Below are 7354 nucleotides of genomic sequence, written 5' to 3'. Positions count from 1 at the left end.
CAAACCTACCACCAGGCAATATTCATAATATAATTGAGTTACTATAGACAAATTTAATGAATGAACAAAGAAAAAAGTCTACTGGACTATGAGAAAATAAAGTCTAGATACGGAGAGCTAAATTGTAGCATTTGTGTTCATGTCTATGTGGCTAGATGCTTTGTGACTATCACATCGGATTGTTCAAAAAATAGATAAAGGTCATTCCCACATGCATTTTTTACTTTCAACAAAAAATATTACTTTCAAAAATTCCCACATACATTTTGTGGTGCAGAGATAACTTTGTGACTATCTCTTGATGTTGCATTGCTAATGAGACACAATCAACCAGTGTTATTAAATTGGTGACCATCAAAGCCAAAAAATAAACTAAAAAATGAATAGTGTGACACAAACTGTGATAACCCATAGTCCCCCACCTTATATCTCAGTTTTCGCCCAAGTGAAATTCAATGATGTTGCTATGATGATCTCACGAGATGGTAATCGAGTGGCCGTGAAATTGATCAATGTTGCTGTGATGACCTCACGAGATGGTAATTGAGTGGCTACAAAATTACTTCTCCCTTTAATTGAAGACATAGATACAAATTAGTTTTGTTCCACAATTACATGATCGCAACAGATCTGATGGACAGATATTCTACACTGTATATTTGTTCCTTCAGGCTTGATCTGCAGTCATGCGCTCACACTGTATATTTCTTTAATTAATATCATTCACTGAATAAATGGAGATCAACATATATGTGAATCAAAGATGGGTACAAGAAAAGTATCTGAAGATTTTGTATTCACTTACTCACACAAGAAAGCATTTGCTTCATCTATGAAGAGGAGCAAACCCCTATCAGATTTCTTAGCCCAGTCGAACAACTGATAGGTCTTGGTGACTTCTTGTGGTCCCAATGATGCAACATCTTCACCAGTCATTAGTACATAAATCTAATCACTGTAAGTGATGACAATATTAGTGGGACTGCAGTATTTCGAAAGTTTTTATTAGTGCTGACTTAGGTATGGTCTATGTATGTAACAAATAGAATTGCGAGTTAGTACCTCCACGCTGATCCTAGTGCTTGAATGTAGATCCTCCATGGCGGTGGTCCTCCTGCTCGAATGGAAACCTCCATGTGGGAGCCCCAGACCTCTGAGGACAGGGAGAGAGTGACGGCCTGATGCGGCCTTGTTGTCATGTCGGTGTCGAGGCCCCGCTCCAGCAGCCACGCTGGAGCCGCTCCTCCTTAGCAGATCTGAGCACCGGGGTCGGGACAGAGGAGTTGTGCGTGCCATCGTCCGCCAGGATGCAGTCCAAGATGAAGTTTGTGCTTATCTGTTCCAGCCGAATATATTCTCAACATGGCTCAACAAAAATAAAAATATCACCTGGTCTATAACTTGCATGTCAGTTTGACAACCAAGTTCAGCAGGCTTGATTTCAGATCACAGAGCACATAACTTCTAAATTCACGGCAAAGCAGAGCATTTGTAACCCCACCTCGTGCGGGGAGGTCATATAGAGTGTGCAGCAGGGAGCACACCGTCGCCACTGACACCAAGGTACTGGGAGCACCGCCACTGCTACTAAAAACATGCAGTTTATCACTGGCACCGAAAGAGCGATAAACAATCTCATTAAGCAAGCAGATCAAAATATTCTTTAACTAAACTCAGAAAATTATGAAGCAGTGTCAAAATATTCTTTAACTACACTAAAAAATTATGATATTTTTACACGTGTTAGAAAACTATGATGGTTCAGGGAATGCTGAAAGTTGTAGCATTTTTACACCTTTCTATCTAAGTATGTATACCAATCAACTATTTTGTAAGTACGTTCTATACCGTTCAACTCATCAATCACACAGTATATTCAATTTTTATGGTCCTGCTTGCCAATAACAATCACAACTTGGGCACAATGAGTACCACAAGAGTTCAGGGAAAGTTGTATTATCTGAAGAAAGCTATTGAAGAACAACATGGCATCAATCAAAATCTTCGAACCTAAATCCAACTATACTATCACACAGCTTGTATAATTCATATGAGATTACGACAATCCAGCTGGCTACATATGGCTAAATCGAAACAAAAAGAGTCAGGAGAAATTTTCCAAACACATTACCTACACTCGCATCTAAGCAAGAACGAACCAATAAGGAACTGTCTAGAAATTGCATAAGTAGACTAAACAACAAATTACGAGATGCCAGCAGCATCTAAGCAAGGACGAATCAAGTAACTGTCTAGGAATTGCATAAGTAGGTATATGTGTCAATCAAGCATATATACAGAAGGAGCGAGCGAGTCAGCACTTGCCCCTCCATCGTCACGGCACCAAGCTGCACCAGTCCTCCGTCGGCGCCGCTGCCGTTGGTCGCAGACTCCGTGCCATGTGATTCAACCGCACGATGCCTCGCCAATATCAGCAGGCCTCCTCTGGATCCCTCTCCGCTCTCATATCTCATCCGTTTGTCATGGCCGTGGACGTCGGCTCGAGGACGGCCTCGACGTCGGAGGAGGAGGCCACGTCGGATCACGGGCTTGCGGCTCGGGGTGGACGAGGCTACGCCGGATCGCCGTGCGGGCCGTCGGATATGTGGCTGCTTCGCGGTCACGGGCGCAGGGGTCCCAGGCATCGCGTCTCGTCCGGCAGTGGCACGACGGCGGCGGCTTGGCGAGGTCCTCCGGCGGCGATTCCTTGGAGCGAGACGAGCAACCCTAATCACTAGTTCTGGGCGTGAGAGAGGAGGGGTCGGCGAGGTGGATCGCGGCGCAGGGAAGGCTGGGCGTGACTTGCCGCCCGAGATCGATGGCAAGGTTTCCTGCAAAATGACTTCCCTAAAGCGTGCTGTCGGTCCCACGTGGCGGCGCCTTCGCACGATCTCTGACAGAGCGATGAGCTTTGGTGTCGCACCTGTGGACGAAATAATTATGAATGATATTCCCACTTCATTTTTAAGTATGCTTTTCATTACTGATCATTAAGTTAAGTCTATGTATGTTTTGGGAATATTTAATATTAAGAATTTTCTTTTCTTTAAGTGCAATTTCCTTAGTAACCTTTCATGCACTATTTTTAATGAGTTTTAAGTCTATGTTTTATATTTTCAATTCTAGTATTCACTACGGGATACCCAAAAATACTCGGCAAAGCGTTTGCCGAGTGTTACACTCGGCAAACGATACTCGGCGTAGGTTTTAACGGCAAAGAGCTGTTTGCCGAGTGTCAATCGTCGGGCACTCGGCAAGGACTATGCCGAGTGCAAAAAAACACTCGGCAAAATTTTTTTGGGGAAAAATAAAAAAACAAGTCACCGGCGGCACCACCACGCCGCCGCCACCACCACCACGCCCCGCCGCCGCCGCCACAACCACCAAAAGCCGCCACCACCACCACCACCACCAAAGCCACCGCCGCCGCCACCACGCCCCGCCACCGGCCACCACCACCAAAGCCGCCGCCACCACCACCACACCACGCCGCCCGCCGCCAGATCTGGCCGCCACCAGCCGGATCCGGGAGAGGGAGGGCCAGATCTGACCGGGAGAAGAAGAAGGGGAGGGGAGGGCCCGCCGCCAGATCCGGCCGCCACCGACCGGATCCAGGAGAGGGAGGGCTGGATCCAGCCGGGTGAAGAAGAAAGGGAGGGGAGGGGCGCCCGCGGGGGAAGAAGAAGGGGGAGGGGAGGGGCGCCCGTCTGGGAAGAAGAAGGGGGAGGGGAGGGGCGCCCGCCGGGGAAGAAGAAGGGGGAGGGGGAGGGGCGGGGCGCCGACGGCGGTGGTAGGGAGAGAAGGGGCGCTGGGGCCGGGAGGGGAGGGGCGCTGGGGAAGAAGGGAGGGGAGGGGTGCCCGCCGGGGAAGAAGAAGGGGGAGGGGGAGGAGAGGGGTGCCCGCCGGGGAAGAAGAAGGGGGAGGGGGAGGGGCGGGGAGTGAAGCGTGCAAAGAATTAATTTGGCTGAAAGGTTTGTACGCTGAGCTTTGTGGAGTTTAATCTTGCATAAGTTTGCACTGTGACAGTCAAAGTGCAATTTACCTCACTAAAGATCTGATGTTCCATGAGAGAACTAAGCACATAGATATCAAGTATCATTTTGTGCGTGATGTGATTGAAGAAGGTAAGCTGAAGGTATGCAAGATTAGTACTCATGATAATCCTGCTGATATGATGACAAAGCATGTTCCTGTTGCTAAGTTTGAGCTGTGCTCAAGCTTAGTTGGTTTAATTGGATAGTCCAAGAGACTATTGTTGGCACCAGTGGTTTTCTATCTTTGTTATGTTCAGGATGAAGGGTTGATTTATGATACAAGATGAATTTGTCTCAAGGTGGAGTTTGTTGGAGTTGTTCCAAATTCACTCCAGGATATAGGCCGGGCTTCTGACGGAGCGAAGCGGAGGCCCGTCGCCGGAGGCTTGGGCCGGATACGGTACGGTATATACACCCTTGCTAGGGTTTCGTGGAGACTTAATTCTCTTGTAAGTTGTCATAGGCGTGTAACCCAAAACTCTTGAGATAGTGAGATTGTTGCTGGCTGGTGCCCGTGGTTTTTCCCCTTCACATCGGAGAGGTTTTCTACGTTAAATCGTGTGTCTCCTCTGTGACTATTCTTTACTTCATATTCCTATACGTCGTTCGTAACAAAGGTAAGATGGAGAATTTACCAGTGCCGTATGCCAATAGTTATCAGACTCATTGGGGTCAACACCGCGCTTGAGCAGCTGATGCATCAGGAAGTCGTCGCCTTTGGACGCGGCGTAGCAGAGCGTGACGGGGAGCGCGAGCTGGCCCCGAGCTAGCATGTACTCGATCTCCTCCGCGACGCCGGCGATCGCGCAGCTGTCCCTCTTCTCCTTGAGGTACTGCAGCAGTAGTTCGACGCAATGTCATCCGAGTTCACAAGCTCGTCAGAACAGAAAGCAGCAGGAATTCAGAGCTTGATATCCTCCTCTGTTTTCATTTCCCATCAGTTTGTCGAATTCAGAGCTTGCCTGGATAAGGTTGTATGATGATTATGGTGCCGTCCCCAACGTTGGCCTGAACAATCCGGAGGAACGCGGTCCGTTCCATGCGCAGGAGCTGGCACAGGGTCCGTGTCCTCACCGTGAAGAGCTGGGGTTTGTAGCACAGCATCCCGATCTCGCCGACGACGTCGCCCGCCCTGGCCATCCTAGCCAGCTGCAGATCACCATCACATGCCAAGATTATCCGATCGCAATGAATCTCAGCTCGGAATTCATGATCGGAGAAGGGAGAAGGACTTGCCTGCTCTGCACCGTTCTGGAGCTCTATCAGCTCCTGTCAATGCATCACTTGTCAGTGTCATCTCTTGTTTGTTCAGTGACCACTTAGTGTGGTAAAATACAGTAGCCTCGAACTAACCGTGAGAAAAGAAAACAATATGTGCGCTTTTGTTTGTTTTTTACCACACTACCAGTGACTAGGATGTAGAAGTCCGACGGTGCCTCGTTCTGCAGGACGACGTCCTCCCTCGGCGCGAAGTACTCGGCGTTCATCTCAGAGACCTGGATCACAATCACTCAAACAGCTCAGGATGGAGGTTCCAATGCCTTTGATAGTGGTGTAGTTACAGTAATTAACTAATTACGAGTTTACTACCAGCTGGAAGATGAGGTCGTTGGGAACGCCCTGGAAGAGGTAGACGCCCTGGACGAGGGCGAAGAAGAGGTGGTGCGAGATGCCGGAGCGGATGGCCTTGGGCAGCGCGTCCAGCGTCTCCTGCTTTTGCAGCCCCTCCGAGTCGGTCCTGAACTTGAGGCTCAGGTGGGAGACCATCTGCTCCTGCAGCCGCGCCGGCATCTGGTGCCGCACCGCGAAGCTCGTCGCCGCCTTGATCGCGTCCCTCTGGATTCATTCATCCGACCGGCCGGTGTCCATGCCCATGGCGGCAGAGCATGCAGACAAGAAGATGTCAGGGCGGCATGGCTATAGGCGTCGGCTGACGACGACGGCGGAACAAACGCGCGTACGTGTTTCCTGGTGCGGCTGGTGCCGTGGACGACGAGGTTGGTCATGTTGCCGATGAGATAGGCGGTGAGGCCGAGGTTGAAGAGCATGTAGAGCGTGGTGAACACCATCTCGCCCGTGTTGACGGCGTGCATGTCGCCGTACCCGACGGTGGTGAGCGTGGTGATGGACCAGTACATGGACGCGGCGTACCGCCTCCACACTCTCTGCTGCTTGAAGTCCGGCATGGAGGAGCTCAGCCACGTGTGCGCCGGGTCATGGTACCAGTCCGCCAGCAGGTAGTAGAAGCCCAGTGCACCGCGAACAGCGTCACGCAAATGAGCCTTATGCATCGAACCCAGAAGTAGCTCACCTTCCTGTCCTTCTCCAGTCTAGATAGAGATCAACGAACGAGCAAAGCAACGCCATTGTTGATCAGTTCAAGAAAAAGCATCGAACAATCCATCGAGAAATTAAAGCAGCGTGCGTGCGTGCGTACCGTGTGAAGAAGGTGCCGACGCGGTGGAGGCGCCACAGCCGGAGCATGCCGAAGAAGTTGTAGTCCCTGGCCTGGCGCGGCAGGATCCGGCGGTACACCTCGATGGGCACGGTGGAGGCGACGTCGAGGGCGAGCCAGGTCCGGGCGTACCGCCACGCGATCCGCCGGGGGTCGTCCTGGAGCAGGTACGTCCGGCCGTCCGCGTACCCCACGAAGAAGGTGAGAACGATATCCACGGCGAACGCCGCGTTCACGGCGTTGTCGGCGATGGCCAGCCCGCCGCGGGGGTCCGGGACGAACCCGAACTCGAAGGGCGCCACCCACGAGCAGTACGCCACCAGCGAGTTCTCCCACACCAGGTACCGCGGGTCGTAGGGGGACACGATGAACCGCCGGAGACGGAGCCCGGCGCGCCACCCGCCGCCGCGCGCGCCCAGCGGCGGCAGGAGCGCGCCGATCGCGGTGCTGTACCGGCTGCTGGTGGTCCCGGCCGCCAGCCGACCCGAGCTACTGCCGCCGCCGCCACCGCCGCCGCTGCATGTCCCGCAACACGATGGCATGGCGCGCGCGTGCGATCGTCCTGGTAGCTGGTCCCCGGCGGCGGCTGTGCGCGTGATGCGACGCCTTCCTCTGTGCTGCCGCCAGATCGTGGCATGCTCTGATCCGCTTCCTCGTGCGCGCGGCTTTAATTAGTAATCGAGCAGCGAGCGCGGCGGGAGTGACAGTGCCTTTTTTTTTTTAATTTAAGATAGTGGCTTCGCCCCCATCACACAACTGGGCTTCAGTGGGCTTTGGGCCTTTTGGTCTATCGTTAGGAGCAACGGCCTGATTAAAAAATGTTAAGCTCCAGGCCTGGCTCCGATGCAACAACACTCGACTAGTT

The 7354-nt window shown here is 51.9% G+C and overlaps 1 pseudogene; it reads right to left on the bottom strand.

Annotated features, from left to right (window-relative positions):
* Positions 1-1199: 1199 nt before the first annotated feature.
* On the bottom strand, positions 1200-7111 carry LOC136549445 (potassium channel AKT3-like; annotated as a pseudogene).
* Positions 7112-7354: the final 243 nt, after the last annotated feature.

This window comes from Miscanthus floridulus, chromosome 4 (assembly GCF_019320115.1).
Source record: "Miscanthus floridulus cultivar M001 chromosome 4, ASM1932011v1, whole genome shotgun sequence".
NCBI classification, from domain to species: Eukaryota; Viridiplantae; Streptophyta; class Magnoliopsida; order Poales; family Poaceae; genus Miscanthus; species Miscanthus floridulus.
The sequence above is the reverse complement of the archived record's forward strand: the minus strand, read 5'-3'. Positions and strand labels throughout refer to the sequence as shown.